Source organism: Cotesia typhae, unplaced genomic scaffold, assembly GCF_013202065.1.
Source record: "Cotesia typhae breed Kobodo isofemale line unplaced genomic scaffold, CoteBio_Ctyphae contig_48, whole genome shotgun sequence".
NCBI lineage: Eukaryota > Metazoa > Arthropoda > Insecta > Hymenoptera > Braconidae > Cotesia > Cotesia typhae.
This window is the reverse complement of record NW_027423756.1, coordinates 12,936,732-12,948,154: the sequence shown is the minus strand read 5'-3', so window position 1 is coordinate 12,948,154 and position 11,423 is coordinate 12,936,732. Positions and strand designations below refer to the sequence as shown.

At 30.9% G+C, this 11,423-nt stretch overlaps 1 long non-coding RNA gene across 2 annotated transcripts in view; it reads right to left on the bottom strand.

Annotated features, from left to right (window-relative positions):
• Positions 1–11,423, bottom strand: part of LOC141529963 (uncharacterized) — a 119,581-nt gene that overhangs the window by 79,154 nt on the left and 29,004 nt on the right. For both annotated transcript variants that reach the window (XR_012479687.1, XR_012479686.1), the window contains exon 4: positions 3,363–3,550. This is a non-coding gene — a long non-coding RNA (uncharacterized LOC141529963). The remainder of the gene's footprint in view (positions 1–3,362; positions 3,551–11,423) is intronic.

Here is an 11,423-nt window from a genome sequence, read left to right as displayed (position 1 = left end):
CAAATCAATTAAAACAATGAGGTACATTCAATTAATTTATTCAATTATTTAAAAACAAAATTGAATTTAATTTTAATATCAAAGAATTTCAACTACAAAATACAATAAATATTTTTAATATACTTAACTCAACTAACTTATCACTGATGAGATTAATCAAATTTGTTGACATCATCGCGAGAGGTTAATCAACGAATCAGACAACCTCGAATCAGCGTCAATTATTATATTATTATATAAATTGACACAAAAGAACTTTAAAAATTCCTCGACTAACTTATTATTATCGAGCGACATATTTAATAAAAAAATGTATTTAAATTTTTATTTATCACTGCAGCAAAATATTTTAGTGGTAAAAAAATGTGTTTAACCATTTAACAAAAACGGGATTATTAAATCTTTTTAAAAATTTTTAAGCATCGAGACCACCTGGATAAATATAGTTATTCATTTGAAAATTTAATAATCACCATAAAGAAAACTCAATGGCTTCTCTTTATCCATGAATGTATTGTCGAGCGACGTCAACACGGTGGTCGTCACCACCGAGGACAGAGTGGAGCTTACGAACTTGAACAAACTAAAAAACAATAATCTAAAAATTGGGAGCTCAATAATAATAGTAAGATCCACACAACTAACAGGTTACTGGAAAAGAAAAATTATCTTCTAAAGATTGTGCCGCTTGACTCTATTGGGACCTAGTATAGTGTATAGGATGGCGTCGGCACTTTTTGTGTATGAGCTGCTATATTATATGATGTCTTTATTCATGATGCGCATGTTATTCAACTCGCCCCTCCTGCCGGGAAAAACGTCGTCGCCCCGTAGCGTCACAAGATTTACTTGCATCCCTTATTCACTTATTCGCGGTATTTCTCAAATTTCCACTCAACAAGAGTTTAAAATAACAGTTTTACTTTTTCCTAAAATTTCTTTCAAAACTATTTCAACCATTACAGAAAAAAAGAGTCAAAATTTAAATATAAGGTATAGAATTATACACATTTTAATTTTTTATACAACAATGAGATTGGTATCATAATAAGCCTATTATATTTGAAATGAGTGTCGTTTAATTGCCTCTAGACAATTGTTGCTCGGCGCTAATAATTCCAAATTATTCTATTGTATGTGTATTTATAAAAAATATTGAAGATAATTTTAACTGCCTTTTTGTTATCGATAATTACCGAAGGTCAGGTGTCTGTCCTTTCGGTAGAAAAAAATTTTACTGTAATGAATACTTCATTAAATTTATGTTAGCAAACAATAATCCGTTCTCAGTGTCCTCAAAATTATGTTATTAAGAGATATTGGTCTGTCTTGACGATATTTTATATAGAGATAACATTCATTTATGAGGAGCAGGTTATGTTTTTCCGTTCATTATTCTTTAACAATTCGTAAGATTGTCTAATGACGTCACTTAACTTATGAGCAAAGTAATTTTCATCATCACAAAAGACCATTTTTTCCTTTCTTAAAGTATAATGGGAAGGATTTAAATCCAAATAAATAAGCTCATTATGTTATTGTGAAGATAATAGAATTTTTAACATCAAGTCTCATTGTAAGGAGATTAAGATTTTTATTTTCTTAAACTGTTTTTTTAAAGGTGATAAAAATGTGTTGATATTTTTTTTTTTAGAGAAATAATGTTTAGAATTTTAAGTTTCTGTAAAAATTAATACTTAAAAATTTATTTTATAAAAATATTATTTAAAGCTGTAATTTTTCGTTAAAAAAATATAACTAATAATTTTTAACTTTAAATTTAAAAAAATGAACTTTTTTTTTTTTTCAAAAAAAATTTTTTCTTTAATTAAAATGAAGAATCCGAAAATTAAAAAAAAAAAAAATTAAATTTCATCTTTTATCAATTGACGTTTTAAAAATAAAAATCAAAATCAAGTAAACACCTTCTAACGCTATCTTCACTCAAATAAAAACTATAAATTAATGGAATGGTATGCAAAGTTGGGCCCACCGGGAATTGAGATCACTAAAAAAGAGGCAAGCGTGGCTAATTGACGACCCCCAGAGCACTCATTACATCATTATCATGGAAGCACGCTGAATTCGACACACCCCGAGATCCAGACTCTTTAAAAAAGTAACAGATAATGTCGCCGTTAAGACAATTTTTTTTTCCAAAGAATGCTTCTTTTTAATTCTATGTTTTTTTCTTTTCAGCTTTTCTTTTTTCTGTATTATATCCACCTGCATGTGGATACTAGCGAAGTCAAGATCTGAGACAACTTATTTTTGGGTATACTGCTCGCCATTTATTTCATTTCATCGTCATGGTCTATTACAAGGGAATACGTTTATATTATTAACTGTGAGAATACCGTGGATAGATCTATTATGGATCAGTTGAATAAGAGTTTCACGGGCCCAGGTATCGAAAGTGGACCAACAAATACCGGTCTATTTCACCAACAGATGAAATTTGTAGTACGACAGTAGACATCTGTTGGTGGAAACTTTTAACTATTTACTCGTTATACTTTTTACGTAGTATTCTATCAATTCAAAGTCTAATATTTACTTTAATTATAAATTAATAATTTTACTACTTGTTTAAAAAGTTGTAGTGTTAATAATTAAATTATTTATAGAAAAAAATTTTTTTAAGAAAAATTTGTACCCTCTAAATATGAAAAAAATTTTTTAAACTATTTTTCAATTAATGGAAAGAACTTTTCTTGAAAAATTGACTGTTGATAATTTTATGACCAACTCATACATGTTTTCCATGAAAACTAAGAGAAAAGGAATGTTAAAAAATTTGGAAACGCTTGTGCGAAGTAGACAAATCGGCCACCCAAAGTGTGTAACGGTCAGTTTAAATTTTCAGTGGAAATCAGTTAAAACGTTAAAATTTCTCATAATGACTATTTTCATGCTTTTTAGTTCGAGCAAATCGAAGAATGTTCGATCCGTTACTAATTTTTAAGTCAAAAGGTCCACGAAAGTTTTTTTGTTATTCTATTTTATCCCTAATATTTATTAAATAAGATAAAAACAACTTTAAATATTTAAATTTTAAGTAAATTCATTATATCGAATAAACTCAAAATTTCCATGTCAAAAAATAATGTTTTAATTTCAAAAGATCACAACACCTGCTTTCAGAGAACATGTCTTAACTATTTCTACGAAAATAATAATATTTTGTTCTCTTAATATCCTGTGCGAGGAAAAATTGGAAAATTGAAAAATTTTTCAGCTTAAAAAAATCATTTTTTAAAGCCTCATTTTATTTTCGCGTTTAATGACTCAACTTATATTGTTATTGGATCAAATAACATTATGAAAATTTTTATTCGGAATGTAAAGAGAGTTCAACTTACCTTGGACTCATTCGTAAGATCGTAAGGCTTCATTTTTCTCTCCTTGGGGGCGTCGATAATTGGCGTTCGGTTACGGCGATAAAAAGACAGTGTAGTGTATCTCTCGGCGTAACAACTTGTGTGTATTTGATACTGCAATGTCATCGATATACATCAATATTTATAGCTCCAGTTAATTCGCAGCTCAGCTGAAAAAAATGAGCAAGAAAAATTTTTTTAAATGGGTTTAAATTTTTTAGCGGTAAATATTTTTGTATCGGCGGGCCAAAATAAAACATTCGAATCCCATAAGTACGCATAATAGGAAGAAATGTGATTGGGGTATACTTTTAACGAATGTAAGCCTGACTCTGAGGACTGGAGTGCAGACAGCTTAAGAATTGGAAGAAGATAGTCCAGTCGGTGGTCTTGAAAGATTTAAATCCTACAATATTATCGAAAGGGTGATCCTTTTTGCGTTCGCCTCAGTTTTTATGGATACTGGGTTACTAGGTAAACCTATTCCAGTCTATTCTTCAAAATATTCCCAAGTCGCCTATTATACTCCGGAGTAAGTTAATGTTTAAGTTTTCTAATTCCCACAAAGTCGAACCCGCCTCTCTTGTTTAGTGCCCGCGACGACGGTTTAAACTCTACAACAGACCACCCCGTGACATTGAGCCCTTGTCGTTCATTATTTTTATTTTCACTTCAAGCTCAACACCCTACAGTGTTCCACTCTTTCAGCTCACTTCTCACTAGCTATTTTTATTTTTATATCTCTAGCAGGCTCTCTCTCGCTCTCTCTCGCTCTCTTTCCATCTTCAAGGGAAAAATATATACATATAACTTAAACGAGAGATGAAATACATCAGATTATTTAGTTGGACCTATAACTTTGACGACGGATTATCCGACAACACGTCTAAGTATTTTCGTCAATATAGCCGTTTAAAATAAATTTCTTTAAATTTTTTTTTTTTTATTTAAATTTAAGCGGCTATAATTTTTTAGAACGAGTTTTTTTTTAAAGCTTCAAGTTCTTGGAGAAATTAAAAAAAAATTAATTAGTTGTAAGATTGTTATTTTTTAATTAAATAATTTTTATTTTTTGAATTGTTTAAAAAAAATTTTTTTTTTTTTTAATAAAAATATAAAGACAGAGACATTTTTGTCTTGCTTAAAAAATTAAAGAGATGCAAATAACAAAAGTAACTCTATACTGAGATTTCGGGAGCTTAGCCGCTTACGCCGACAGGTTAGCCTGCTTAACTTTTTAAGTTAGCGCTGAAATCGCATTACTATATAGAGAAAAAGTATAGGAAATAGTTTTTAAACGCAGGTCAGCTTCTACGAATCGGTCGTGCATATTTACCCTGTCTTGCATATCTTTATTCTCATTTTCCGGCGAATATAATCCAGCCTCCGCTCGATTTATTCGCTTGGTCGAACTTTTTATTGTCGGCGCGGATTTAACTCTCTCACACGTCGAGTATCCGCAATACGGATCATCTCAACCACGGTGTCACGGTGTAGGCTAAAGGAAAGGAAGATTCACCGTGTTTTCTTTGTTTAACTTTTGGTTAAAGATTTTTTTTTATTATTTTTTTTCTCGAGAATTTTGATTTACTATAAAAATAAGCTTCTGACTTTACTTTGTGCTATTGGATAAATAAGATTCTTGGATGGATTAATGTCACCTGTGATTTTTACTCTTTTTTTTTTTTTTTTTTTTTTTTCATGAATATGTTTAAAAATAAACAGAAATTATTTAGTTAACTTGTTCCGTTTTTGACTCACATTTAAAAAAAATTCCTGATTAAATTTTTGACGTTGAAAAAAAAAAATTCAAAATTGATACTTTGAAAAAAAAATTTTTTTAATAATAAATTCATCAAAATATTATTTTAATTTTCTTAAAATAATAAATTAAATTTTTTTAATGATTAAATACTTTGAGAAAAATATTTAAAGATTTTCAATATATTAATTCTTGTCATAAATTTTTTACAAAAGCATATTTATTTAAAAATATGACTTTAAAGATAAAATTAATAATAAAAATTTTTTTTTCACTCAGAACTTTAAAGATAAAAAATATGAAAATGCAAAACACCGTCACCTATTTTAGACGACAGCTTGTTAAAAGTAACAAAGTCCATCCGAACAATTGAAGAGACTCTTGAACATAACAGAACATCTACAACTAGACCAGAGCAGATATAGCAATAGATATTTTTACTTTTCTTTCATTCATTTCCTCCTCGTACACATTTGAAACCACTGCTCTATAAAAAAGAACTGCAGAACATAACACGTAACATCTTCACCAAGTTTCAGGTAACACTGTAAAAAGTTTTGCTTATTTAGTCTCGAGGCATATTATTTATAGCCAGCATTTGTGGTCATGGGCTATGTATACAGCCCCTTACATAACAAATAAAAATGTTTGAAGAAAAAAATGTAGGAGCCAAAAAATTGGACAGACAAAGTGGAATATTGCTGTGTACACACCGTGGTGTACACAGTAAAACACGAGAGAGATCCGTTAAGGCTCTTTATTACCGTCATTTATGGCTCAAAAAAATTTATATGCCCAATTCGAACCACAAACTGCCGTTCTGTGTTAATCAGTGAAAAGGTAATAGATTACTACGCTCAAGCCATTTATAAACATATTGTTACATTATTCACGAGATATAAATATGTAAAAGTCAACATATGTAAATAAATTCTCACATCTAATCCAAGATTTTTGAAAATGAAGTTATATTGTGGTATAATATAATAGAAAGTATTCTTAAATTTTCAATATTTTTGTAAGAAATTCCATCATTCATTATAGTAAACTTTTATTGTGATCAGTGTTTAATTTTTTACGACATAACGGATTTTAATAAATTCTCAAAAATATTTTTTATTGCACAAAACAATAGTTTTTATTTTCATGCTGAAAAATCTCAGCGATCGTAATCATAAACATCGGAGGGTTATCAACCTTGATCTTGAATACTAATTATCGTCGAAAATCCTAATCCTAAAGTGCGTAAATCATTATGATATTAAAAAGGATCGAAACCCTCTTCAAAATTATGGTTTAAGTATATAGTAAACCTCAGTAAATATTTTTATCGGTTTATAAATTTTTAATATCAATGATCCGCTTTAAAGATCTTTTTACACAATTTCAAGATAACTTGCTTTTTAGGCATTTAAAAAAAAATTTTTAAACAACCTTCAGCGAAGATTAAAGCTTGAAGATCTTTAAATACGCAAAACTTGATGTTTTTACCAAATTAAACCGTGAACAAAGTTATAACTTGTTCAAGTACAAATCAATTGACTTAAAATTTATTTGATCAACAAGCCCATTGATGTGAAAAAAAATTAATCGCCCTAAATGAATCCATAATATTCAATAACCCAATTTATTAATTGTATGTGTAAAATAAAATAAAATAGAATGAAGCTGGACGTCCAGGTCTTTGTGCGTACAAATATAACTATTCTTGGCGCATTATGACACTTCCTGTGGCTTTAAGTGATAGCACCACACTCATAAACTAATCTAAGTAAACTAATCATAATCTCAATCGACATAACCTGGTGATGGTCCTTTTGTCCGTCAATGGGCTCGTTGTTGAAGTTAAACGTCTAGTGTGGCTCAGAATAGTGACCGCGGGCACTTGTGCATTTGCTTTGCTACTCATCCACACATCTGACTTTATTTTATTCGATATAATATTTTCATCGACCTTAATATTTTTATCCGCCTGTTGTATGATAATATTCATGTGTGAGCCTATGCCAAGTGTTGGATATACTCGTAAGCGTCAGACCGCTTAAGCATCACAACAACGCTCAATATATATCCCTCTTACTCAACTTCTCCGCTGATCGTTTCCTCCAATAAATATATCGAATTACTTATTTTCAAGGCTTTTGCATTTTTTATTAACATACTATAATATAATATCTTATAATATTAAACGATAGTAAGCGTAGAATTATAGAAATATAGAAAACTAAACCGCTAAACGGTCAAACTAATAGTAATTATTAATTTGATAAATTATTGTACCTAATGGACAAAAAAAAAATTTTTTCTATTGAAATTTTAATTTAAAGTATAAGTTTTTTCAGAAATACAAGTAGCTACTTTGATTTTTTGGCCTGATGGACACTCCTAGTAATTTGATCCAACATATGCTAGATAGTATATTTTACATAAAGGTCTGCTTTACGTGCTTCATTCAGTAGCTACACAATGGATTTCTATTTGTAGTTAAAAAAATTTTTTTTAACAAAAATATTATTTATTTAAATTTTTATTACGATTTGGACAGTTTGGAAAATACATAAAAAATTTTTTGATCCTCAATGACGCGACATTTTTAAAGAACTCATCAAAAATATAATGTAAAGCCTATTTTTAAATGATACATCATAAAATTTGATTACAAGCTAATAAAATCTCTAGTAAGTCTATCGAGGCCCTATTCCTTGTCACTCTTCAGCCCTTATGACATTTAAAATGTCGCTTTTGTAAATTTATAATTTTTTATGTAACAAATCAAGTGATTAAAATGAATTTCAGGTTTTGAAAAGGTTTGGCTGTATACATATACAAATATAAATAGATCCATGGTAAAAATTGATGACACCTGGGCCATCTGGAAAAAATAAGTCCCAGTGGATCGTTTTCGAATTGGTACAATTTATATTTAGTCGTGTTATGGAGGTTGTTGCTGTATTGTTATTGTATGTATATACGGCGGCACGCACTTTACATTGATGTGTATATCAAAAATATAAAGAAAGTAAAGCAACAAGTCAGGAAGGAAATGGAGCAATGGATGATGGATCTACTTCGAATGGTCACGTCTCGAGGATATGGACCCAAGGAGGCGTGAATGGCTAGATGATTGTATAAAGAATTTAAAAGTTTGTCCACGCATTCTCAAAAATACACACCTCAATTGGAGAAAAATAACCAAAAATATATAGACGGAGGAGAGATGAATGGGCGGTTGCTCTTGTTGCAAATTCTTTGTGACCTTACACCAAAAAAAAAAAAAATAATAATAATAATAATAAAAAAATTTCAAAGAAGGAGAAAAGAATGCATCAGTTATAATATAATAAAGAAAAAGAAAATGAGGCCGCTCTGGATCACTGTACATTATAATAATGTTGTAGCCAATTCTTTTTATAAAAGCAGGCGACAAGCCCAACTTGCTTGTCAGATCAAATTCAAATAGAAAACGAATGGATCTCATCATTTTGTATGTATTTGATTTTGTACACAAGCTAGTTTTTGGGATAAAGTCGTTACGTTTTCATTTTTGGGTTTCTCAATTGGAGGAACATATATATATTTGTATAACTATAACAGGAAATCATTTGGTAGGATATTGTTGTAGGAGTGATACCTATTCTCACTTTTAACAAAATGACACTCTCTACTACAGGACTATACTAGTGTATTGTAAATAAGGACGGCATATCATCATCCAGCTTTCAGCTCCTGTGTATGTTGGATATACCGGCTATTTGTTCATCACGCTGGGCTATTCTTGGTCGCGTGACTTGCGGAAATTGATCATGTCGAGAGCACGATGTATCTTGTGATCATGCCCATCATGAATACACTCCAAGACTTTGTATAATAATTATATTATTTAAATAGAACATAATACATTTGCTGAGACGTGATACGTGATTTTATTTACTAGCTGTGAAATATATCAATTTACATGTACCTGGACATTAGTTGGAATTTCTTACGAGCAGATGCCCAAAATTTGGATTCACATCTTTTGTAAAAAACATTTATAATTGATAAATTATTTATGGCTCCATAAATTTGGACCAGATTTTTTTTTTTTTGACTCAGCTAATAATTTTTAAAGTAAAGAGCTTTTTTATCCACCCTATGAGCGACATACGGCGATGAATGTTTTACGATCCATAATTTTGAGAGGCTCATTTGAAAATAAACAGCGAACTAAATTAATGTTCGACATTTATTGTAATTTTTAAAATAAAAAATTAAAATCCTGGAAATTGGCAGTGGAGCAAAAAAAATATTTGTTTGGAGAAAATAAAATAATAGACACGTTTAAGAAGGAAAAGGAAAATGAACAAACGTTTCTGGATAAAATCATAAGAGACGTATGCAAAATTTAAGCACATAAAGTTTACATTCTCACGAAAATACCAAAAGCTGTAAATATAGAGTAAAGAACAACAAAATACTTCAAAGTGAGCCGCGAGGAAGATTGTTTAACTTCCCTCCTGTGGAAGTAAGTGTAAACTATCATGAAGAGTTTACACAACTAATAAAAAATAATTATCACACTTATCTAGAAAGAAATCAACGCTCAGCTGATTTTTATTTAACAAAAGTTAAATTTTAATTAAGACAATAATCGTGAAAGCAAATCAAATAATATGTAAGCTATCTTTATGGTTAAAACGAATAGGAAAAAATATTTTGTTTTGGAATTTGAATACATGAGAACTAAAAACCAAAAAACAGCATACATTTAACTCGGTTGATTAGAGAAATGAAGATTTCTAAGAACTTCTGCTACATGGTGGTCTGGCTACCGTACGATAAACAAACTCCTCTCAACTTTCCGACCTTTGATGCTACGGCGTTGATTAATCACAACGTGAGAGACGATTCACCGAAGTCTTACTCAAGTGTGTAGACATAAGTTTTATAAACAGTTTGTGAACTTGAATCTCCATTCAACAATAATAAATTAATCATCCTCAATCCTCATCCGTCTCAGCAGCAGTTTATCTAAAAAAGCACAGAATGATCCCATCGTAAATAAATAATCGTTAAATCAAGATCATTAAATCGTGATTTTCCGGGCGTTATGCTCCATGGCTGATCAACTTGTCTGAATAACGAGCCAGTCAATCCCATCCCCATCGCTATTATCTCCAGTCCATTTTTTGCTTCACTTTAAATACCGTTCAGTTGAAATTAAAAAAATTTCCAGCCCAAATTAAACCTACTGGCAGTGGTACTAGTTATAGTTGAGAGTAAAAGTGTAAGGAAAGAGTCTCTCTCAATCTGGTGGTGTTTAAACGGATGGATAGATCTACCTTGGCTAAAATCCGTGACTAATACGAATAAAATCGTACGTGGGCCCGGAAGATCCACCGCTGGCTAATGTCGGGTGAACCAGCCTTAGTGCATTGGCCTCACGCTGTCCTTCAGTCATTCCTCCAGCATTATTTCAGCTATGTCTTGCTCAGACCAAGACTTTTCAGACATATTAAGTCGAATCTGTCATCTCCTTTCTCCTTCCTTCCGCTGCGCTCAAACTGAGGACAGAGGACAGAAAATAGACGCCCCAGGACTCGGACACGCGCTCTTCGCGGTGACCTTACGGGCTTTCTGTCTGATTATCAGGTCTTGGGCTTTGTCACGAGCTCCAAGCACGCCAAGACCCAGCGGGACTGAAAACCAAGACCATTTTCTGCCTTCCCCTTCCGCATAGTCGGGCCTATAGTACGGTACTAAATTCTACAGGGCAGTATTGAGAGGATTCCTTACATAAAACGTGTGCTAAACAAGTAACACGCGTTTTCTATAACTGTAAAAAAACGCGCCCCCGGAGCGAGCCGTTCATTTGCCCCGAAATTGCGCGTTAGTGGTTCATACCTCGGACCAAGTCCCCTGCTGGACCCTATTCTCTATGCATACCATTTTTTTCGTGTCTTTATATAAAATTTTATGTTAAAAGAGACATCACGTCAGTTTAGTTTTTTCGATGAATCGAATCAAATAAAGCCTGTTACTAATCACAATCATTATTAACGTGACATTTTTGATTTTTTAGGGAGTTATTGACAAATTTGTTCGTGGAAAAAATTTTTTGAATTTTTATTTTAAATATGTGAGTTTTAATTTTTTAACATAAATTCCTTCTGTACTCTCTAAAATTTAATCAGTAAAATTTTTTTTAATTTTTAATTTTTGTATATGCATTCATTATTTTTTTTTATTTATGATTATTAATAATTATGAAAATTTTTTCTCTGTAAAATTAGTAGTAATTT